The sequence below is a fragment of the Lepidochelys kempii genome, chromosome 3 (genome assembly GCF_965140265.1).
Source record: "Lepidochelys kempii isolate rLepKem1 chromosome 3, rLepKem1.hap2, whole genome shotgun sequence".
Classification (NCBI taxonomy): Eukaryota; Metazoa; Chordata; order Testudines; family Cheloniidae; genus Lepidochelys; species Lepidochelys kempii.
Window position 1 is genome coordinate 74,436,273 of NC_133258.1, and position 25,754 is coordinate 74,462,026.

Here is a 25,754-nt window from a genome sequence, read left to right on the forward strand (position 1 = left end):
TAGTGCACATAACTGATCTTTGAACTGGCTCTTATAAGTAAACTTAAGCACTGCAGAGAGAGTCACATGCCCTTTTGTTGGAAGTGCTAGATTTGGGAAAGTATCCAGGAATATTAAGCTAATAATATTTTTCTTTTAAAACACACACACGCAAAAGTAACTTGGTCATTAATTTTTTTTATTTAACTTTAGAAATGTCTGGCATTTTGTCTATATGAATCAAAAATATTAATATAAATTTAATTTAATGCAATTTAACTTGAGCTTGTCCTGTGTTAGTGATGTTACTCCAGGGAGAACAAAACTGGTTGGAATGGTGAAATTAGAAAAGTTGTTTTATGTCATATTAGTTAACATATGCAAGCTTATTTAACATGTGGACCACAAATAAGTGTAATTACATTAAAACAAGGATCTGTAGCACAGAAGCAATAAAAATAAACTAAGTTGTATTATTAATTTTTGTGTTAAGGGTTTTGAGCCATGTTGATTGGCCTGAATTTTTTGATTTTGTTATGGTACAAAGGGATTGTTTGAAGTAATTTGTCCCCAAGAGAGGCTCACAATCCCAAGCGGGATTCAATTCAGCAAAGCAAATCTAATTTTGTTTGCTTTATGCAAACCAGAAGGGGTTGTGGTTCATTCTGTTTTCACTGGAGGGGAAAGGCACACTAATGGGACCTGCTGAAATGCATGCATTGCAAACATCATACCCCTGCATATATTAAATTTTGCTATGTGATGCACTGTGTTCATCATCTCATTGTGTACACAGATATGCTTTAGAACAAAGCCGTTTAATAGTACAGGAACCTTACTACATTATGCCAACACACTGTTGTATTTATATTTAATGCTACCACCATAATTTCTTCCGTTGGATAAAGTGTGTTGATGTGTGGCATGGTGTGATTGGTTCGGTTTGTTTTTTCCCCAGCAACTTGTTAAAAATAGACAGCATGCTGAAGACATTACATGGTTAAGCTTTGAGCTATTTGAAGATTAATTATACAGAGGCCTCATAATAATTTTTAATTCCCCCCCCCCTTTTTTTTTACAGCTCAGAGTTAAATAGGAGACGTGCAGGATCTGATTGGGAATTATTGCTTTTTTTGGCGATTGGTCAGATCCAAGCTGGAAGATAAATGGAGAGGAATATCACCTGCGAGACAGGTAATGCAATATCTACTGCTTTGACAATTCATTAGTCCCAGTTCCATGTGGTTCCCTTTTAGACTTTTCAGATGCAACATTTATAATGTCACATAAGTGTTATAGAATTAATCAAATCTTATATCTCACAAACCAAATGTTGCTGTTACTGAAGCCAAGTGGGATGTTGTCATTGATTTCAGTAGAATCAGATTTGGACCGAAAGAAATAATTCATAGGCGACAACAACAACAACAAATCTGATGGCACAGTTATGGGATGGCTGTATTCATATAAACGAAATTATTTATCTATTGAAATTTCATAATAGTTCTCTATTTCATATGGTGTAATGCTATTTTTTTCCAGGATATTTCTGTTTGGAAAACAACTTCAGTACTGCAAATAGACGGATACATCTCAAAACCCTTCAATTTGTCACTAGACATTTGGCTGTGTGCCTATTTTTCTCATAATTTTCCAAAACCACATTAATTTACTGAATGACTTTTGTGAATCAATTCACACAAAATTCAGAATGATACTTATCATGCATCAGGTAACTAACTATTAAAAGTACAGATTACTTGTAGTACTCATTGTGTGGTACAGTTTAAATTTTTGCTTTAGGTGTGTAATTTAAGTTCAAACGTAAGTTAGCAATAATGATTCTTTTCCTTCCTAATGCAAGTTCCTTAGTGAAACATTATAGGAAAATTCTTTCTAGTGGATTTGTCTTTTCTGTCTATTTTTTCTTTAATTTATCATCATACGCTTCCCTCTTAATTTCGCTTGTTTTGGAAAACAAGAGACACCTTATTTAATTGAGATTCTGTGGCATAAGAACAATATAGTTTTAATACCATGACCTAAATGATTTGGCTTAATCTCCAAACCTCTCTTCACACAGGAATTTCAATGGGTCTTCTCATGAGTGAGCACTAGTTGAGTGAGCTTAGGTAAAATCATAGGGTTATAATCTTCAAGAAATAATATAGTTAACTGTTCTGCAATTTAAAGAACGTAATTTCACCCTTGGCACTGAAAAACATATCTCAAGTTTTAAAAATCCTTCAAGGGTGCTGCTGATCATAGAAATAAGATAATAGGGCCAAGATTCTGGCTTCAGGCCCCTTGGCTGTTGCCAAAGTGGAAATAATAATAATATTAATCTAGCACTGTATGTAGTCGTGTGTGTGTGTTAAAGTAAAACCAGAGAATTGCAGAGTAAGTTTTGATGTGATTGTGCTAGAATTTTTCTACTAGGCTGCCTGATAAGCATCTAAATAATTTATCTGATTTTTTTCAGAGATGCTGAGTACCTATTTAAAATCCTCTTAAATGTGGTGGGTGGTATTTTGGAAGCTGTGGTCAGAGTTGTCATGGGGGGAGGGTGTCCTAAATGGGGCAGGTTGCCTGGGCCTCCTATTTGAGAGGGCTCTAAAACTAAATTAACTGAAATTTGGCCTGGCGGCTTCTGTCTAAAAATAGCAGGATCAGGGATGGCTGGACCAAACCCTGAGTAGTGCTGTGACCCCATGCACCACTTTGAAATACCTGGAGCGGGGTCCCAGGCCCAGCCTCATAGGACAACAGCTGCTGCCTCAGGTAAGTGTGGGGTGGACTCACTCTCTGAGCCCCCTTGTCCCTCTAGGCTTCCCCACAGTAATAATTTTTTGGAAGGGGTGGGGCTTAGTTTCAGATTTTTGCTGCAGGCCCCCATAAGCCTCAGAAAAAATGTGTTTTCTTTTATACTAATTGGACTATTTGCAAAGGAAATTTGGAATATTTGGAAAGAAACCACATCTAAAGAGATGTCAGTATTTTATGCCAGAAAAAAAAATCTTAAGACTTTGCAAAACTGTATTAAATTCATTAAAGTCCAATCCTGCACTTCTCCCTTAAAGTCAATGGGAATTTTGCTTGTGTCCTTCTGCAGGATTGGGCCTTTAGATTTTATCCTCAACAAGGGGTAATGATGCCCTAAGTTTGGAACTGGAAGAACTGGAGGGGGGGCGGGGGTTGGGGAAGTAACAATAATAACATTTTGCATAAGCAGCTTTGAAGTGGAATCAGTCAACTAGATCAATACTGGGCTTCTTGTTTCATATTTTGAATTTAAGTGATTTGGGTAATGATGGGTATGTCTACACAGCAATAAAACACCTGAAGCTGGCCCGGTCCTACTGACTTCAGCTCAGGCTTCAGGAATGTAAAATTTCTGGGTAGGCACTCAGGTTCTGGCTGAGTCCGGGCTTTGGCTAGAGCCCGTGAGGGGGTGAGGTCCTAGACGCCAGGTTCCAGCCCTAGCCCAAACGTCTCCACAGAAATTTTTAGCCCTGCAGCCCGAGCCCTGTGAGCCCAAGTCAGCTGACCCAGGCCAGCTGCAGCCATGCCATGGGTCTTTTATTCTAGTGTAGACATACTGCAGAAGCAAAGCTCCACTTATTGGGTAACTTTATACAGGAAAAATTGAATCATAGAAGTAGGAGATGGGAAGACACTAGATTTCCATGCAAATGTAGGATTGTTCCCTACAATTACAATTACAATTATGATATAGTAGAATCTGCAAAACATCCATTTAAATTAGGTAGAGGTTAAACAAAACAGACCTTTTAAAAAAAAGTCAAACCTATGTTTACCTCATTCGTGATTCGTACTCCATTTCCTACAGCTGTAAGTAAAAAGAATGGACTTGTGGAACATGCATCAGAAATGGCCATTCCCTGGGTTTGTCAGTTATTCTGTTTGGGAATTACATGGCTTGTGTCTCCAAAGTTTACAGTTTGCATATCAGGAAGGAGCTCTGCAGTGTCATCTTGTAAATTCCTAACAAAATAAATAAACTTCAGTTTTGTAGGATTTTCTTGAGGGGAGAATGCTGAAAACGTTTTGTGAAAGTATCTTTGCGCATTGTTAGAGCTGCCAAAGGATTGGTAGTGTTTGTGTTCTGTGTACAATATACTTGCATGGATTTTATTGTGGCAATTATTGTAGTTCATTAACTTTATTACAGCTGAATTAAAATAAAACATAGCCTAACCATCTCCGAAGTAATAAAATCTCCATTGTTTATTCACAATGATAACTCTTTGCAAATCAAGCATTAGAACCATTTGAAAGGACTGGTCAGATCACTTGTAGTAAGTGGAAGGTCTGTGCTATGAAATTCTTTAGAATATAACATTACCTCATTACACAATCTATTATATTCCTGTTTTAATCATGCCTTCAGTATAATACTTACAGTTCAAGGGCTCCAGTCTAAGCTTTGATGATAATCTTGAATACCATTGAGTTTGATTCTGCACAATGCAGGTGAAAAGATTTACACATAGCCAATACAAGATAAAAAGTGATTCGCAGCACCAGGAGCACAAGGGAGCCTGATCTTACATTAATGAGAACAAGGCTGAGGAACCAACAAGTTAGGTATAACTGGAACAGGGCCCAAGCTGGGTATCTCATAAATATGATGAGGAGCTCATTTACTCATTGTTATTCCCCACCTACACCTTCCCCCTTTTATGCCCTCTGCATTTGGTAGGTAGGGAAATGGATGTGCAGGAGAATGAGACTAACCAGCACTCAGTGACAAAGACAGCGTGCCCTTAGCCTCACTAAATAGGTGCTTAACCTTATGCCTTGTGCATACGGGGGGATTTGATAGCTGCTTTCAACTACCTGAAAGGGGGTTCCAAAGAGGATGGCTCTAGACTGTTCTCAGTGGTAGCAGATGACAGAACGAGGAGTAATGGTCTCAAGTTGCAGTGGGGGAGATTTAGGTTGGATATTAGGAAAAACTTTTTCACTAGGAGGGTGGTGAAACACTGGAATGCGTTACCTAGGGAGGTGGTGGAATCTCCTTCCTTAGAAGTTTTTAAGGTCAGGCTTGACAAAGCCCTGGCTGGGATGATTTAATTGGGGATTGGTCCTGCTTTGAGCAGGGGGTTGGACTAGATGACCTCCTGAGGTCCCTTCCAACCCTGATATTCTATGATTCTAGGTTCTTGCAGAATCCAGTCCACCGTGTTATTGCCATAAACCCAAGTCATTTCCATTGCGGTGGGTTTATAAAAACCTTTCCTGTAGTTGTGTTCACAGGGAGTGCAGACTGGTGGCATGCAACTCTCCTCTCCTCCTAATATCCTTTGTGGGTAGCTGCATAGCACCATTCTGAGATATTCAGGAGACAGCCAACCCTATACCCTATAGACTTCAGAGGTCCAGAGAAATATGCCAGCTCCCCATTCCAAATCCACCTATCTTCAAGAGGCAAAACTTTTTTCCTTCCTTCCCCACTCCCAAATTTGACAGTAATGGTACTACAGACAGTGCTGTGCCGTACTGCCACAGCTGACTATGCTTAACGATATTCTGGGGCTGAGGACACCTTTGTTCTGTACCCTGTTGGCCAAACGCAGGGGAGAGAGAGATGGTGATGAATAAGTAGGCATCCTCTCCCCAGGAGATAACAGGTGGATTTGAAGTTCAGAAGGTTTACCTTGCCAGCCTGCCAACTTGCCCCTCTTCCTTTAACTTGGGTACGTTTTCTGTTTCCTTCCACAGAACAAGTTCACTGAAATGTGTAACCTTCGTTGTCGATAGCATTGTTGATGGACATATTTCTGGTATACATGCTCTTAGACCGTGATTGACATTTGGTTTGAATCCTTAGAATGGTTAGTAGGAATTACTTTGTTGATGCATCCCAGTGATCAGCTATTGCTTGACATTCATCTTCATGTCAATTCCATGTAACCACAGTGACACCAGTTGCATCAGAGCACATATCTCATTAAAGCTGGAAGCTTCTCTAAACATCCTTCCTGTGTGGGTGAATGCCAGCTCCACACCTAGTATCATCATTTGTGCACACAAATACCAGATCCAATTCTGTCAGCCTTAAGTAACACTCATATACGGAGGTTTCAGAACAGCAGCCCTGTTAGTCTGTATTCACGAAAAGAAAAGGAGTACTTGTGGCACCTTAGAGACTAACCAATTTTTTCGAGCATAAGCTTTTGTGAGCTACAGCTCACTTCATCGGATGCATTCAATGGAAAAAAAAAACAAAAAAAAAAAACGTACGTAGTCTCATTGAAGTCCCAATGGGATGACTCACATGAGTAAATGCTGCTCCATGTGAGTGGCAAAGTCTGGCTTTAAATGAGCACATGTGATGTTTCTCTGTTGTTTTTTGCCTTTGACATAATTCAGCCCAATTGTCATGTCACTGCTGATTGCCAAAGGAAATTTTTCTTAATTCTAGGCTACTCCTCCATTAAAAAAATCCCAAAGTGATGCATGTTTATTATAACTACATTATATGTTTATTGTATATTTTGGCATTGTGAGTGCACTTGTGGGACAAAACCGAGAGAGGCATATCGAATTCATCTTGAATCTGTTTTTTGAGTTGCTTAAGAGTATTTTTTTAAAAGATACTTAATGCCAACAGAGGCAATACTTCAATATATAACATCTTCAAATGAGGTCTGGTACTACTAATTATCATTGTATTTTGAAAATCGGCATATCTTTCTAGCACTGAAGTATGAATCACACACACCACTTTCCTCAGCAGCTTGTTGAACCTGTGTCATCTATTCAGCTGGTATTGTGAGTTTGGGGCCATGACAGTACATCTGACCCCTTTTGGGTAAAATTTGATCTGGCATTTCATTTCAAAGGCTCAGCCACTAGTCTGTCAAATCTTCATTTTGCTAGTGCCCACTAGAACTGCTGACGCTTGTCTCTAACTCCTGGTGCTTTCATCTTTCAGTGGCAATAAACATGTCACACTGCTGAGGTGAAACACAATCTGGAATTAAATTTACTGCATATAAAATATGGTGCCCTCTTTATTGGTTCAAATACTTGTCACTCATAATTTATTTGAAAGTGTATGGCCTTCATGAAGCAAGAGTGCTGCTGGGGACAGGAGCTAGAGAAGTCAGACATACAGCAGCTTGCTAGATTTTTTTTTAAAATATATTCCCCCTTTTTTTCCCCTTTGCCAACCCTGACTGGTATAAACACATCAAATATACTATCAACTCCTCAGCCAATGAAGAGCATGCATGTCCACTATAAACAAGCATGAGGATCTTTAGCTGTGCAGCTGGATGCTAGCTATGAAGTGGCTGGAGAAAGATAACCGGTAGTGCTCTCAAAAGAACAAGCCTAAAACAAGTGTGTAAGTGTTTGTATGTGTATGTTTGGAGGAGGAAGGGGTGGAAAGGAGCTGGATTTAGCCCTAGTCCATTTCAATCTCACTTGCCATGCCTTTCCTTCTAGCACTCAACTTTTTATGATTTATTCCAAATACTGTCTATCAGCTTTAACTAATACAGTTCTTGTATGAAGCACCTCTCTAATCTCTTCAAACACAGATGTGGAAGCGCGGCTTAGAGCATGGAGGCCAACAAAAGCACTTTGCCTGTACCAGTGATTAGCTTTGATTGACATAGAACACTTCTGCTTTCACAGGCATACTTTAACACCCATAACTGATTGTTTTAAAATGAGAAGCACTGGGTACTGCAGCTCCAGCTTTAGTAAATATGCAGTACAAATGTATTAGCAGATAACTGAGAGAATACGAAACACTTGATAGTCTTTTCTAGCTCTTTTTCTCCTTTTCAGGGAGTATTTTTCAGCATCAAGCATTCATTCATAACTGTTGAAGAAAAATGATGACACAACATATTTTGTTTAAACCTTCATTTCCTGTTTGTGCCACCATGCCAGTGGAATGTAAGGCAGAGAGCAAGCAGATTTTTAAAAAGAAAAGCTAGTTCACAGCTTATTTTTTTCTCTGTTGTAACATCATATTTTAATTTTATTAAATTAAGGGAAACAGAGGGACTGAGCAGAATAGGGCAGCTTGGAGCGACCCAGGTAAAATAAAATGCAAAGTGCGCCAGCATCTTTTCATGCATCAAACCTGTGCAGCAAAATGCATTTGCATATGCAAGTCAAGCAGTTAGATGCCTAATGCAATGCTACCTCATTCTCCTCCTTAACATCTTCCTGTAAAACTCACTTTTGCTGTGATGCCTACAAAACAACAACAACAACAACAACAACAAAAACCCAACAACTGCCTACCACAGTTTGCTGAGACCATGGCCTGTCATACTATCTCATTGTTTCTTTGTACTCCCCATCTGTTTATATCCATCAGTTTTGTCTCTTTTCTTATACTTAGACTGTAAGCTTTTTGAGGCAGGCACTGTCTTTTTGTTCTCTTTACAGTGCCTAGCACAATGGGGTCCTGGTCCATGACTGGCACTCCTAGATGCTATGGTAATACAAATAATGAATAATAACTACTTTATTTCAGTGTATTCATTTGACGTATTTACAAATTTGGTGCTTAAGCATATGCATAAAAAATTAAATTACAATATATACAAATTAGGGCCAGTGACCAAAACCTAAAATAATCCCATTTCCAACAAACTACAAGTTTCCCATCAATCACTACAGCCCACTCTCCCTGCCCTCTTGCTCCCCCACTCCCAACCAAAAAAAGGATGAAAATACAAGCTTTGCAGCATGACCTGAAGGTCCATGACTTTATACTCTGGTGGACCAATTTGGGAAGCTAGTTACATTGTTTAGCCCTTTCTGATTAAGCTGGGGACCTGCTGCTACAGCTCAAGCTGAGCTCAACCTTATGGTCAAACAGGTATTTTCTGAGGTATCAAGGACTCAATCCATTTAGGATTGTATAAATTTAAACCAACATATAATACCACACTTGAAAACGAATTGGAAGAGAGGGCAGACACTGGGGCACAGATGTAATGTGATCCTAGTGAGAAACACCCATTAACAAGTGAGTAGCCACAATCTGCACCAGGTGGAATTTCCAAGTGATCTTAAGGTGTAGCCCCATGTAAGGTGTGTTTCAAGCAATCAGTAATCCAATAACGTACATACTGTTGACAGAATAGACTGTTAGGAACTTACGCATTTTAGTCCACGATATAAAGGCCTGAATGTGCAGTTGAGTTACATGGTTTCTTAAAATGACAGACTGTAATGGCTTCTTTGCAGCCATTAAGTAATCTCTAGTGTCAAAACCCTATTGTGAGACTTCTAATGCATTCCAACAGCAAAGTCCTAACAGGGGATTATAGGCAGAAACTGGCACTGCAGCATATTCACAATGAAATGGGGGCAAAGGGGGAGATAGCTGAATTTCACATTAGTTTTTATTCCAAATCCCAAATGCTGGAGAGGCAGGAATTTGCATCCCCCAAGAAAAGAATTCAAATAATTGGTGTAATCTGGAAGCCTTATATTCATTTTAATACCTTTATTGATTTTATATGTTTTAATAGAAATGTCAATATCAGTGAATAACATGGTATTTTATTTTTGACATTATGGTGAAAACAGAGCAATCAAGTCATCAGAGCTAATTAACTTGTTACAGGTGCACATTCCCAAAAGTCTCCATCAGTTATACCTGTGTGAATGAGACAGAGAAAATCAGACAGGCAGAGGGGGGCTGACAAAAGACCAAATAAATGTATGTGATTAATGTAAACACATACAAAATTTAATACCATCTGCTGAATCCATAGGTTGTTAGTTTGAGTGGGAAAGGGTTAAATGAATGCTGTCATTAGGGAGCATTTCCATCCCTTCTTATCTGAGCTCACATTGTATATCTTAAAAGTGCAGAAATGCGTCAACAAAAGAGAAAACCAATACTTGGTTTATCATGGGCACTGCTTATTCGTATCATGATTAAATTTTCATGATACTGAGCTAAATTTCAGACTAGCTCAGGACATGATTGGCAGCTTTACATGCCATTTTTGTCCACACAGTTGAACAAAAAATGTAAAAACATAAACCATCAAGCAAAAGATAAATTCTGTTATTAGCATTTACATGAGAAAAAAACTGATAAATTTTCCAAGAATAAACATCAATTCTGTTGCATTTGAAAATGTTTGTTTCCATTCAATTTTTGGTCTCCTTATCTGATTCCAAGGATACTCTGGCCATATTACACCTTTGCACTGTGTCCAGAAGTTATTTGGGTACTACTGCCTCTTAGAAAACTAAGCCTTCTCCATGAAAACTACATACAATTTGGCTGAGGGGAGTACAGAGGCCTCAGCTCTTCCTTGCACAAAGGATTTTTTAAGTGGAAGAAATTCTCTTCGTCTCGCCTGAGTGGCGAGGCTGACATCTGGGGAAAAAGAGAATCCTATTCCTATTGTATGCTAGTGATAGAGATTCTTGTGGAGTCTTAATTGTTTTCTGTCTGTCCCTGCTATCCAACACCTTATATGGAGTGGTACATTTCAAGTCTTTTTCCAATTTTTGTCTCCTGACAGGGATCAAAAATGCCTTTTCACATATACTCTGCCACATTTAAAACCCATGGTGCATCCCCTTTTCAATAAAATTAACGAGGTCCTTTCCTTAAAGTCCCTCCAAGAGGCCCATAACTTTCATACTTACCATTCAGATTTCTAACATGTATTTTAGTGAATTGGTTTCTTTAATGAGAGACCCATTGCAATTTTTAACATGGATCATTGGCTAGCCCCTGGATTAGTGTAAATAGACATAGCTCCACTGATTTCAAGGGAACTATACTGATTGGCGTCAGCTGAGGATCTGACTCAATATCTTGAAATAGGTTTGCAATAGATTGTTTGATAGCAGAGTGCTTTTCAAAACCCTTCAAATTTATGTCCTACAAACTAATTTTCTGTTTTCTTTTCTTTTGGTCTAAAATAGTACTTGTTAGCAGAATACTGTCCATTTTCTGTTCATCTTGCCCAAGAAAACTTGCATGTGTACATGAATCTTCTCTGCAGCTAAGGAAAAAAAAACCTTTGCTGGCAGTCAGAGAAGGGCAACAATAATGATTAAGGGTATGGACAGCATCCATATGAGAAGAGATTTAAAAGATTGGGACTGCTCATTTTAGGGGAATATGATAGTGGTCTGTGAAATCATGACTGGTGTGGAAAAAGTAAATAGGGAAGTGTTATTTACCCCTTCAAATAACACATGAATAAGGGGCCACCCAATGAAATTAACAGGCAGCAGGTTTAAAACAAACATGAAGAAGTAGTTCTTCACACAGTGCACAGTCAATGTGTGGAACGCATTGCCTGAGGATGTTGTGAAAGCCAAAATTATAACATAGGTCCATCAATGGCTGTTAACCAAGATAGTCAGGGATGCAACTCCATGATCTCAGTGTCCCTAAACCTCTGACTGTCAGAACTAGGACTAGACAACAGGGGATGGATCACTCGATAAATTGCCCTTTTCTGTTCATCTCTCTGACGCACCTGGCACTGGCTATTGTCAGAAGACCCAGTCAGTTCTGACCCACTATGACCTTTCTTATGGTCTTATGTAGTCTTTGTGCTCTGGGCTCAAGGACAATCAGTATTAATATGGAGAATGACATCTGACACCGATCCCTCTCTCTTCCTCCTCTATGTTATTTTACATTTTTACTATCTAAGATCATTTGATGTAGTCTTTCTCTGTTTCCCTGTACTTCCTGATGCTTGAATCTTCTCATCTTAGGTCAGTGCTGTCGGCCTGGTTTGACATGAGGGAAGTGTCATTTTTTGGAAAACAGGATTAGGAAGGTAAATAGATCAGCAGGCTGAAAACAGAATGTTTGTGCAACTAAGATAGGTAGGGTCAGTGAGCTTAGAGACAGGAAGTCTGATCTAGCTAAGACAAGGGGAGGGAACACCCGGGGAACCATTTACAAATAACAAGATAACAATGGACAGCATAAGTTGGGAATGTAAAAATGAGATAAAAAGTATGTCAAACATGGATGGTGTGTGGACAGAGCATGCTTTACAGGGATTGGTTCCTACAAAGTAACCAAGACAATCCCAAAATGTGTAATGCAATGAAATGTGTAAATGTATATAAATATAAAGGGAGCGGTTTTCTGTGTAACTTTGGATGTGTGATATGTGCTGTACCCGCCTCCTATATTTGAGTCTGATCAACTCAGTGTATCTTTACTGTATGCCAAATAAAGGAACCTTAGTAACAAAAAACAGAGTCAAACTGAGTTCTTGGGGAACAGAATGGAAGAGGTCTTGGATGCTATCCTAACACAGTGGTGCCCTAACTCGGATCAGATCCATTCATCTGGAGCAGCTAATGTATAGTTTACTACAAGTACAGCTTTACTGTCAAGGACCTCAATCCAGCCATTTAGCAATGGCATTGAAAGAGCTGAAATTTTAAAAAGTTCCCAAGGCACTGGAGGAGTAGGTCAAATCTAAGGGCAAACCCTATAGGCTCCCCAGAGAGGGACTAGGGGGGAGACTGGGACTGGGTTAAAAAACCAACACCAAGAAATAGTGCTAAATTGTCTTGGAGGCTAACCCAAAAAATGCTTTGTGTCCATGACTGACAAGAAGCCCTGCTTTGGATAGGATGGATTTTCTTCAACACTTTCATCCTCTTGTCTTCACTATGGCCCATCCATTTTTCTCCTGTCTTTTCTGTCCTTGCACCTCTCTCTTCTTCCTTTCTCTTCCCTAGTCACAGTCTCCATCTCACTTCCTTTCCTTTCCAGAAGCTCTTAAGCCCTCTCCAATTCCTTTCATTGTTCATCTTGTTTTTCCTGTTCTGTGTTTTGGTTTCCCTTACCTTCTCTGCCCTTCTTTTTACAATTCATTTCTTGGGTACGTGAAGCCTGTTCCATGAGTGCCCTCTGATTTGTGAACTGAGAAATGCAATCTTGACTTCCATTATTTTAAAACAATGAGCCTGATCTTTGAGTCTGCTCTCTCTGAAGTCAGTCGGAGCAGCAGGTGCTGAACAGATCTGAAAATCAGGCCACTTCTATTTATGGGCCTAAATATGGATTCAGGAGCTTACCATTATGCACACAAGTTTAAAAATGTTGGTTACAATCTTTATTCCTGCAGTATAAGGGAAACTTGTATTGTAGGGTTCATAATTTTTTCTAAACCAAATGTTTACCCTAACAAACCTCCAGGAGACAGTGTGGTTTAGCAGACAGAGAACTGGACTAGGATTTAGGAGACCTGAATTTTGTGCCCAGTTCTGCTTCTGGGTGACCTTGGGCAAGTCATTTCACTGCTCAGTGCCTCAGTTTCCCTATCTGTATAATGGGGATAATGATACTAACCTCCTTTGTCATGTGCTTTATGATTGACTGCTGAAAAGTGCTATATAAGAGCGAGGTATGCTAATTTACAGAATACAACAGAATCTGACCAAATAAGGAAATGCTATACATAATCCAGGAAATACTTTCCATATCAGATTCTCTGAGAAATCTTATGACTTGTACACAAATCAATTTCGAACACCTAAGCATCTTATACTCTTCCATAACTATCTCAAAAGAATACTGAGTGAAAATCAGACACTCGATTGCAAGGAAGCCCTTTTTTCCAACCACTACCCAATTCTCCACACACCCTGGTATTATGTGCTTTGCTACATCTCAGACTGTGTTGCAAGATAAGATTTTCTATGAAGTGAGTCATAGCATGAAAAAGCTGGAGAACTCCTAATTTAGAGGCAACCTGCTGGAGGAGTTGTCATGACTGGAAACATTCATACCTGTAGGGCAAGAGTAGACCTGCTTTAACCTCAACTGTGAAATAGAACGAAGCTTAATCATAGCGTGCAAGGGTTCAAGTTCCTCAGTGCTTTAGAATTCCTAAGAACTCTGTCATGGCTTATCTTCTCATTCCCACCCACATCCCCAAATGTACACACCTTTCCTGAGGCTTGGATATGCCTCCTGCATTTCTCCAGATCCCCAATCCCTATGTTTCTACTTTTGTTAGAAATTCTCCTTTTACTCCTATAACACTCCCTGGCCTCTCTGTTATGTCTCACTATGGCTCTGCTTCCCAATGTTTATCTGGTAAGGAAAAGTGTAAGGCAGAGCGGAGGCTGATCAGAAGGAGAAGAATTGACTAGGCAGAGTGGGAGGAGAAGGAATGGTCCTCTTAGATTATTGAGTGTCATGTTTTTCCAAGTTCCCTATACTTTATCTGAATGACTTAAGATAAGCCACAAAACAAAAAAGCACAAAGTAAGGTCTCCATGAGAGAGCTCCATGTTTAGATAATTGTCTCCTTTAAAGATTTTGTAACATTCTGGATCAACTCTGCGTTATAAAATGATGGCTTCCCCTGGGATTCCTTAGATATTTAAAAGTGCAGTAAACATTTATATTATTATATACACCATGTGGGCAAATTTCCTCAAAGAATCAGTGGCAGCCTGCCCCCCAAAAAAGGTATTGGGGCACCACTGCTGAATCATTGCAAGGTCATCAAGTTAATGTCGTCGTCTTTTTTTTCTTAACCCTGGCTTGGTTTTATATTCACTATTATCAGTAGTTTAGTTTGTGTCTGTGGATTTTCTCTAGAGAGGAGTGAGACAGATGTATAAAAAAAGGATTGATTTAAAAATCATTGTTTTGCCCACTATTTTGTAGCATTTGTGGCCACTACCGCAAATTAACAGCTACTTGGAGCCACAGCTGAGAATTGGGAGCAAAGTGAGGACCAGTGAAAGATAACCACACAATGGGTGTGACTGTTCTGACTTTTTCCTTCTATACCTCATCCACAGCAGTTCCTAAAAAACACAAGTGTTGCACCACAACAATCACCATTACAGTTGGCATGAATTGTCATCCCGGTTGGCAGCAGAGGTCAGATCTGTCTGAGCATGGAGACTAAACTATCTTTTCTCCCCTGAAGGTGGTTCCACTGGGTTAGGACTGTGGTTTATGAGCTTGGCAATGTTGGAGAAATTCCATAGCTCATGCTAAAGGCAAACCTTTTCTGTTGGTACTCTGAAGACTTTATTTTCTAGAGCTGTCAGTGCAGAACTTTTCAAAACCACTAAATTCACGTAAAATAATGTTAATTAATAATGATAAAAAGAGTGCTTTCATACAGATTTATTTTATCTTTTTTCCCTTAGCAATAGCCATAAAAAAGCAAACTATTTTACTTGTTGAATGATGTTTATGGAAATATTATTTGAATTTAATATTTCTAGGTTTAGGAGTTAGGGTATGCTTTTAAAAACAATACTATAACCCTTTAAAAACCTTAATTCCTCTTGTGGGGTGAGAGGGGGGAATTTAGCTTTATTTTCAGAACATTCTGTGAGAATATATTTAGAATGAAATTCTCCGCAGAGCAGAGGCTCAGCACAAAGCCTATACAATTTAAGCCTTTAATAGCAGGTATAAACAGGCGTTGGGTGGATCCTGTGCCCAGGAGTAAATTTTACTAAGACTGTGCTGCCCACTATCATTACCACAACAGAGACTCAAACTAAATGTCTACCCCAAATCAAAACAAAATGGTAAGAGGACCAAAACAACAACAACAAACAAACAAAAACAAACAAACCAATGTCACCATGGATAAACAGCAGAGTAAAAGAGGCAGTTACAGACAGACAAAAAGGTATCCTTTCAAAATTGGAAGTCAAATGCTACTGAGGTAAATAAAAAGGAGCATAAACTCTGACAAGTCAAGTGTGAAATTATAATTAGGCAGGCCAAAAAAGAATTTTAAGAGCAACTAGCAAAAGACACAAAAACTAACACCAACATGTATTTAAGTACATCAGAAGCAGGAAGCCTGCCAGTCAGTGGGGCCACTGGACAATCAAGGTGCTAAAGGAGCAGTCAAAAAGACAAGGCTGTTGTAGAGAAGCTAAATGGATTCTTTTCATTGGTCTTCATTGCAGAGGATGTGAGGGATATTCCCACCCCCCCCCGAACCATTCTTTTTGGTGACAAATCTGAGTAATTGTCCCTGAGTGAGGTGTCAGTAGAGGAGGTTTTTGATCAAATTGATTCATTTACCAGTAATGAGTCACCAGGATCAGATGGTATTCACCCAAGTGTTCTGAAAGAACTCAGATATGAAACTGCAGAACTACTAACTGTGGTTTTTAACCTATTGTTTAAATTAGCCTCTGCACCAGATGACTGGAAGGTAACTAACGTAACACTGATTTTCAAAAAGGGCTCCAGAGGAGATCTCGGCAATTACAGGCCAAACTTTGATACTGGGCAAATTGGTTGAAACTATAGTAAAGAACAGAATTATTGAACACACAGACAAACAAGATTTGTTGGGAAAAGTCAACATGGCTTTTGTAAGGGGAAGTCATGCTTCACCAATCTATTAGAATTCTTTGGGAGTCAATAAGCATGTAGATAAGGGTGATCCAGTGAATATAGTATACTTGGATTTTCAGAAAGACTTTGACAACTTTGACTGTTACCAAAGGCTCTTAAGCAAAGTAAGCGGTCATGGGATAATAGGGAGGGTCCTCTCATGGATGAGTAACTGGTTAAAAGATAGGAAACAAAAGGTAGGAATAAGTGGTCAGTTTTCATAATGGAGAGAGGTAAATAGTTGTGTCCCCAAAGAATCTGTACTGGGATGTATGCTGTTCAGCATATTCATAAATGATCTGGAAAAGGGAGTAAACAGTGAGGTGGCAATGTTTGCAGACGATACTAAATTACTCAAGATAGTTAAATCCAAAGCTGACTATGGAGAGTTACGGAGGGATCTCACAAAACTGGGTAAGTGGGCAACAAAATGGCAGATGAAATTCAATATTGATAAGTGCAAAATAATGGACATTGGAAAAAATAATCCTGACTATACATACAAAATGATGGGTTCTAAATTAGCTGTTATCACTCAAGAAAGATAATCTGCAGTTATCGTGGATAGTTCTCTGAAAACATCTGCTCAATGTGCAGTGGAAGTCAAAAAGGCTAACAGAATGGTATCAATCATTAGGAAAGGGATAGATGATAAGAGAAAATATCATAATGCCACTATATAAATCCATGGTATGCCCATACCTTGAGTATGGCATGCAGTTCTGATCTCTGAATCTCAAAAAAGATATTTTAGAATTGGAAAAGGTACAGAGAAAAGAACAAAAATGATATGGGGTGTGGAACAGCTTCTGTACGAGAACAGATTTAAAAGATGGACTGTTCAGCCTGGAAAAGAGACGACTAACAGGATATATTAGAGGTGTATAAAATCATGAAAGGTATGGAGAAAGTGAATAGGGAACAGTTATTTTCCCCTTCACATGAGACAAGAACCAGGGATCACCCAATGAAATTAATAGGAAGTAGGTTTAAAACAAACAAAAGGAAGTACTTCTTCACACAATGCACAGTCAACCTGTAGAACTCATTGTCAGGGGTTGTTGTGAAAGTTAAAAGCATAACTGGGTTAAAAAAAATTAGATATGTTCTTGGTGGATAGGTAGAGCAATGGCTATTAGCCTAGATGGTCAGGGATGCAACCCCATGCTCTGGGTGTCCCTAAACCTCCAAGGACCAGAAGCTGTGAGTGGATGACAGGGCACAGATCACTCAAAATTGTCCTGTTCTGTTTGTTCTGTCTGAAGCAACTGACTGTTGTCAAAAGACAGAATACTGGGATAGATGGTCCATTGGTCTGATCCAGTTAAGGCCAGTCTTCTTATTTTCTTTAAAATGCCAGATCTCAGGCATGTGATTACATAAGGCTCTCAGCTTTCATTTTTTTAAAACGTAATTTTCTAGCCCTCCGGGATGTGGAGAAAAGTTTATCAAAGTAAGGCCTAAAAGTTCAAAAACCAGAAGGCAAAAAGAACCCCCAAATATTATATTTAAAATCTTAATTTTGAAATCAATGTCATGATTTTGGGGCTTGACTTATGAGTTTTGAACATTTATGGTTGGCAATATTATACAGAGCGGTTCCCCCTCCCTTGTCCCAATTTCCTTGAGGACTAAATGGTAGCAAAGGAGTGGTCCCCCTCACAACTTCCTGATCCAATTGGGGTTTCTATGTCCTTTGGGTACATGTGTGACATTCCCCAGGGTACAATTTTGACTGTTTGGACAGCTCTGTCCCCTCAATTTTCCAACCTGGGATGCCTTTTACACTGCTTTGCTATGAGAACAATCACTCCTGACATGTTCACACACAGCCTCTAGCATATATATTACTCCCAGCTGAGTTATAGGAGTGCTCTTGGTTAGCCATTCCTGAATTATATTGCAGAATGACAACAGCAAATTCCCATCTTCATCACGCCTGGAAAAGGAAGAAAAAGAAGAGCTCAGTGTATATGGGGATGCTTGTCTCTTTCTTCAACCGAAGTTGATCCAGTAAAAGATATTACCTCACTCATCTTGCCTGTCTACTATCTTGGAACGAGTGTGGCTACAAGGCTACAACAACCCTGCATAACTGTAAAGGTGACATTTTGTTGCCTTATAACCCTTAACATCACTTCCCATAAGCTTACTTATGGTGCATGAAAAATGAACAAAAAGTACAAATTAGAAGGCATGATGTTCAGGGTTGCTGAAAGGCTTCACCAATAGTATATTATTTCTGTTCTGTGGAACTTTCAAGACATTGACATAATGGCTAGATCTGAACTTTTCTTCCTTCCTTTCTTTTTTTTTTCAGTGATGGCTGCCAAATTTCATAAGTCATATACTGTTCTACTCCATAATTAGTTTGGAAGCCTGCAATTGTTTGCGTTTAAGCCAGCAGATAAAGGCTGCCAAACCCCTTGAGCAGAAAAGTTGTGTTAATGGCTATATATTATTGCTTGCTGATTTATTTAATCTCTTTTGATCAAATTGTGAATCTCAAACAAAACAAAGAAAACCAGTGCAATTTTCTTTCATAGCAACTAGTAAATGGCTTTAGTGGACAGGCTGGACACACAGACAAAAGAGATTTTGTAATTGAAAGGCTGCTGCAACAGTCTTGAAGGTCAGTGATGATGCAATGAAAAATATGCAGTGGGGATTTATCATGTACAGTCATGACAGTGAACAAATTCAAAATTTAGTAAAATGCAAAATGATTTTATTTGTGTTCTGCACTGTGAACTTATGGAGCATTGTTCTCATTGCAAAAGGGGAAATGTACTGACTTTATTTTTTGTGACTGCATTACATTGCACTGTCTAGCATACGATTAATGTGGCTCAATTTGTTCCTTGATATGGTTTGTTTTATTGTGGGGAAGGAGGGAGTTAGACATTACAGGCTAGAAAAGGGGAAACACATGTATTAAAGAAAAAAGTTAAGCGTACATTTGTCAACAGTACACTCAGTTTATTGGAGCGTTTAAGTGGAAGCACCTTTTATGTGCAATAAAGAAAATGTTTAGAATGATCACATTTTATTAATTGTCTCTGTGCACTGTCTGTATAATGCTGCAATTCAAATGTTATGTTACCTCTTTTATAGAGGATGTTTTTTACAATAGGTGTAAATGGAAGATAATTCAAAACTATGATATAGGAAGCAGTTGGTTTGACTGCAGTTAACTTGTCCCAGAGGAATCATGGTGTTGTACATTTTGGTATCCCTTTTTATTTCTAAAAACCTCAGTCCAGATGCAGCTATTAAAAATACTTTTTACTAGCCTTAGAGCAAAAGCACTAGATTTTTACAACCAGTATTACAGTTTGCTCTTATTCTTTGTATCGTTGCTCCTGATGGGAGGGTTCCATCCTAATCCAGCAATTCACTTAAGCAAGTCTTTAACTACAAGTGTGAAAATAGCCTTGTCGGGTATATCTACACCCCAGCTGGGAACAAGCCTTCCAGCCCAGGAAAACAGACTCATGCTAACATGCTAAAAATAGCAGAGTGGACATTGCGGCTCCGCGGAGACTTGGGCTAGCCATCCAAGCTCAGACCCAAGGGGTCGGGTAGGCTTGAGAGCCCAAGTTCCCCCCAAGCCACAACACTGCCATCAACACTAGTTTGAGCCCTGCCTACCGAGTCTGCGAGGCTCGTTCCCAGCTGCAGTGAAGGTATAACTGTTGATTTCAGTGGGACTACTCCTGTGCGTAAAGAATAAAGAGCTGCTTTAAAGGTTTGGGCAACAGACTTCCAACAGGGAATGGAAGACTAGGTGGTACTGTTTTTATTGTACACAATCAGAATCATCCTCACTCTCTCACTGTTTTTTTTTTACATGCTTGGTGCTGTGTGAATCACAGAGGAAAACATGGTCCCTCACGCCCTACTAGAGCTGACTGCAGGATGACAATTCCATTTTCAGGAGACATTTAAGATTTCAGATTTTGTGTTTGTTCCTCACTGGAACAAAATCGAAACCCTTTTGTCTAGGACCATGGGTCTTGAAGCCTGCTCCACAGGGATCTTAGACACTAGGTAGTGCCGACCTGCCACCCAGTGACCCTCAAGCCTAGAAGCTGAACTCTGACAGAGGCCTCCAGTCCTGGGGTCTGATCTGTGGAATGTTGGAGGGCCGTATTGGTTCCCAGTTCTTATTTAAACCAAGCACAGGAACAAGAAGTTGTCCATGCCACTGGGTTCCATCTGCTTAGGACTGCCTCCCTTGCACTACCTGTTCCTACTGCCTGACTATGATCTCATAGTAACTTCACGCGGCCTGCCTTCTGAAATCTGAGTTTTGCTTTGCCCGCTGGCCTGTCTCAGACCCTGATTGCCTAGTGTCTGACCTGGCCTGGCTTCTAACTCCTGTTCTAACCACTATGTCAGACTGCCCATGTCCTGGTCATGACACCTTTCAGAATTCCCACAGAAATGGGATAGTGTCCAAATCTGAGTTTTTCAGACTTGGTTGGTGTCATGGGTGTAGGTGAGGGTAGCCTGGTGGCCAGGGCACTGACTTTGGAGGCCTTCTTTCTCTCTTCAAACCTTCCCAACCAGAGCTTCGTTAAAACAGATGCGTCTCTGCAAAACATTTTGACTTCAATGAAACTTTATTCAGACAAAAATGTTCCGACTCACTTCACTCCCTACCTGAGTGAAGTTGTTGTGTGAAAGCTAGAAAATTATAGGTATGGACATCTCTGGCTCCCCTATTCAAAAAAACATATGCTTAACCTTAAGAACATGCTTAATTCCCAATAATTTTAATGCTTGAATGCATTGCTGAATCAGGACCCGGATGACCAGATGAAGATTGTCACAGGCTTTCTGTGTGTGTGTTTTTGTTGTTTTTAAGGAGTTGTATAACTTAGATTTGGGATGGACTGACATTAGCAGGCTTGGGAAAATAAATGTTTTCAGGAGGAATTCTGATTATGGGGATAAGGGGGAAGAGTACAAGATACTGTATACATATGGTAGTCACTGTTATCATAAAGCTCAGATATTTAATCTTTCATAGGGTAGAAAAAGACCCTCCAGGCATTTGCCTTTGTAAGTAAGATATTATATCTATTAAAAATCCTGTTTGAAAATAAAATGTTAGAAAGGTTATGTAGGTTGCTCTATATAAGTAGAGCAACCAGGGCTTAGTCGCTGAGAATTTATATCCCAGAGCCCTCCAGAACCCTCCCCCATTTGGGACTCCAGGCTTCAGCTGTAGGGTGCGGGAGGGGGTTCAGGGGCTTCAGTCCCATGGGGGGAGAAGGAAGCGCTGCAGCTCTGGGCTTCAGCCCTGCGGTGGGGGAGGAGGGGCATGCTGGGGCCCATGGGAGGTGCCAGGGCTCGGGGCTTTTGCCCCACTGGTGGCACCAGGGCTCCCACGGGTTTGAAAATATTTACCAGCGCTCCACTCCAGACCACTCTGGCTGAATTTAAGCCCCCAGGGTGACCAGACATCCTCATATGGAACTTTACCGCCCTTCCCTCCCCAAAAAAGTGTCCCAATTTTTCTCACTTACTATCTGATCACCCTACGCATTAGGCAAACTAAATTATTAATACAAATTGAAGGACATAGCACAATATCAATCCAAATTAATAAACTTTATTTTTTCCTTAGAAAGAACCATAAAAGGTTGTTTTGTTTTTAAAATATACATAATAATCCATACTAGTGATAGAGATCAGACCCTGGCTAGCTTCAGCAACTTTTATGTGATAGGGTTGCCATGTGTCCGGTCAGCACCGTCAACCAGGCCATTAAAAGTCCGGTTGGCAGTACTGCAGGGCTAAGGCAGACTAGTCCCTACCTATCCTGGCATTGTGCTGCACCCCTGGAAGCGGCCAGTAGGTCCGGCTCCTAGGTGGGGGGCTACAGGGCTCCGTGCGCTGCCCCCACCCCGAGCACCGGCTCCACACTCCCATTCGCCAGGAACTGCAGCCCAAATGGGAGCTGGGGGAGGGGGCGGTGCCTGCAAGCGAGAGCAGCATGTGGGGCCTTCTACCCCCTCCCTGCCCCCCACCCCCAGGAGCCAGACCTGCTGCTGGCTGCCTTTGGGGCGCAGCATAGTGCCAGGACAGGCAGGGAGCCTACTTTAGCCCCGCTGTGCCACTGACCGGGAGCCACCTGAGGTAAGCCCGTGCCCCAACCCCGAGTCCCAATCTCCTGCTCCAGCCCTGAGCCCCCCCCCAACCCAGAGCCCCCTCCCGCACCCTGAACCCCTCATTTCTGGCCTCACTCTGGAGCCCACACCCCCAGTTAGAGCACTCACCCCCCTCCCGCCTCCCATCCCCCTGTCCCAGCCCACTGAAAGTGAATGAGGATGGGGGAGAGTAAGCCACTGAGGGAGGGCGAATATAATGAGTAGAGGTGGGGCCTCGGGGAAGGCGCGGAGCTAGGGTGTTCAGTTTTGTGCAATTAGAAAGTTGGCAACCCTATTTAGGTGGCCAATAGACATTAAGTTCTTTTCTTGAGGTGACACAGAGAAGGTAACTTTAAAAATTTGGGGCAGCATGGTCCACCACTGACAGTAAGGGAAGGCTGGGAAGGAGGATGGGCCCAGCGTAGATATTTGCAATACATGAGAAGTAAAGATATAGGCCCTGATTATGGAACTTGCTCTGTACAGGTACAACCCAGTCATTGGGGCTCCACACAGGCACAGAAGCCCACCTGGGGGGAACTAATTGCAGGATTAGGCTCATAGTTGCCATGAGCACTTTTAATCCTGCCTAATTCTGCAACTGCTGAAGTGGGTGCAACTTTGTTCCATCACACATCCAACATGCAGCAGGCAACTGATAGCAGATGCTGGATCTATTTTTTATAGGAATATGTATCTACCAAAAGGATGTAAATTCTAGAGCATTTTCAAACAGCATTTCAAACAATCCTGGCATGAAGAATGCCTGTTGATTGCATTATGATTTAACAGCGTTCACTGAGGCTGTCTTATATTTTGAGGTTCTTAATTTTTTTTAATTTGTTCATTAGAAATACTAAATGAATTAGACAACATGTGCAAACAAGATTATTTCATTTGTGATTATGTCTGTGTGAGAATTAGTCATTTTACTTGAACAATTAAAGCTTCTCCATATGATGCTGTTCTTAGCATTGATTTTTTTTCCCAGTACACTCTGTACTAAGCAATTTGAAGAAAACAAATTAAGGAAGAGGATTTATCGGAAAGCTTCACAAAATCCCAGAGATGATTTTTTTCCCCTGCCAAACTCAGGTGGATCTGTGTGAGGTTTACAAAAAATAAGGAGAGAAAGAAAGGAGAGGGAAAATAGAAAAGAGCGCAGTCTAAACTCTAGAACAAATTTAATTAGTAGAATCTTAGAGATTCAGGAGAGCTGTATGCCAGTAATCAAATTCTGGGAAACAACCCCCACGACCCCATCCCGCAAGCTCTCATATTTACACTTCCAAATTTGCTGCCATTTCACATTCATTTTTTTTATGAAGTTTGAGCTTTAACATAAAATAAAAATGTACTACAAAATTCCCACTACTCCAAGCTACGGAAAAATCTAAACTATGTCAAGTGCGGCAAAGTAACTGGCTTCTGAAACTATTCAGTAATGTTCAACATGAGCGATGGCATTGTGATCTCATTTCTAGGGTCCTGAGAAAGGAGACTCTGAAAAAGTGCACTGTTTTACCCATTCACTGTTGGCCTCCGCTGCAGCTTTTGGAATATTGACATACTTTGTCTGGGACACATGAAAACATTTTGAGGTGTATTGTGCTCAGTGAGTCTGGAACATCAGGCAGCACGAAAGTGGTCAAGACCCTTTTTGTAGTAGTGGTCTTAAGTATCAAAGAGAGTGGTAGGGGAGAACCAGGAATTGACACTTAAAAGGAGCTCTGCTTAAAAGTTTAGACCAGGGTGGGCAAACTACAGCCTGCGGGCTGGATCCGGCCCCTCAGGGTTTTGGATACGGCCCGTGGGATTGCCATCCCCATGGCACTGCAGGGCTAAGGCAGGTTCCCTGCCTGCCCTGGCCCGACACCACTCCTAGAAGCAGCTGGCACCATGTCCCTGCGGCCCCTGAGAGAAGGAGGGGGGCAGAGGGCTCTGCATGCTGCCCTCACCTGCAGGCACCACCCCCTGCAGCTCCCATTGGCCAGGAAGGCAGCACATGGAGGCGAGGGCAGTACATGGAGCCCTATGCCCCCCCTCTCCCAGGGGCTGCAGGGACGTGGTGTTGGCCGCTTCCAAGAGCGGCGGGGGGCCAGGGCAGGCAGGAAGCCTGCCTTAGCCCCACTGCGTGCTGCTGCCATCCTGGAGCTGCTCAAGGTAAGTGGCGCTGGGCCTGAGCCCACACCCCGAACCCCTTCTGTACCCCACACCGCAACCCCCTATCTTGAGCCCCTGCTGCATCCCTCCTGCACCCCAGCGCCCTGCCCTGAGCCCCTTCCCGCACACCGCACCCCCTCACACCCCGCACTCCCTCCCACCCTCCAACCCCTAGCCCCAGCCCTACATTCATGGCCCTGCATGCAATTTCCCCACCCAGATGTGGCCCTCGGGCCAAAAAGATTGCCCACCCCTGGTTTAGACCAAGTTTTACAAAAATAGGTGCCTCAGCTTAGGCTCATAAATGCATATTTAGGTACCTAAATAAGTGGTTTGATTTTCACAAGTGCTCAACCCCCAGCAGTTCCCACTGAAGTCAGTGTGGAGATTTCTTATTCCTAAACCCTATCCGCAGGAATGATCTGCTCCCTAGTTCAGATGAAATGCTCAGGACCAGTGTTGTTACAGACCCAAATTAGTATGGAAGCGTAGACCAAAGACATAAGAATTCCGAAACTAGAAAGGGACTGTAGTGGGAGAGGGTGGATAAGGATTTTTACATGCAGAGCACAACTTTCTGTATGTGTAATTTTCACAAATATTTTAATGGTTCAAAAATTTGCAGATTTGAAATTCACATAACCAATGGTAAAGTATGAAAAGTTGAGGTTTTGCTTATCTTTAGATTAAACCACAGATGTTAGTAGCCTGGAATGAATGTGTGGGGAGTCACCAGACTGGCCTTTACATATGTGTTAAATGTCCCCAGTTAACTGCCAATAACTCGAGGTAAAAAAAAATCTAGTATAGACATGCCAATAAAGACCGATACTAGTGGTCAGACAAAAATGTGGCCATTGTGGAAGAACCTACCCCAGAGTTCCAAGCAACACAAGACCACCAGATGTTCTGTGCTCCATTTACTAGAAAATGGTCACTTTTGGGGTATGCATTTTGTGTATGGATGTATTTGTAAATATGTGTGTGTATAATTTATGGATCCCTATTTAAGATTCTTATCATTTATCAAGATGCTATTGAGACTCGATTTCTCATTT

At 40.9% G+C, this 25,754-nt stretch overlaps 1 long non-coding RNA gene across 1 annotated transcript in view; it reads left to right on the plus strand.

Annotated features, from left to right (window-relative positions):
- The first annotated feature begins 1,087 nt into the window (after window positions 1-1,087).
- Window positions 1,088-25,754, plus strand: part of LOC140908197 (uncharacterized) — an 85,093-nt gene continuing 60,426 nt past the window's right edge. Inside the window, exon 1 of the long non-coding RNA XR_012157801.1 lies at window positions 1,088-1,173. This is a non-coding gene — a long non-coding RNA (uncharacterized lncRNA). The remainder of the gene's footprint in view (window positions 1,174-25,754) is intronic.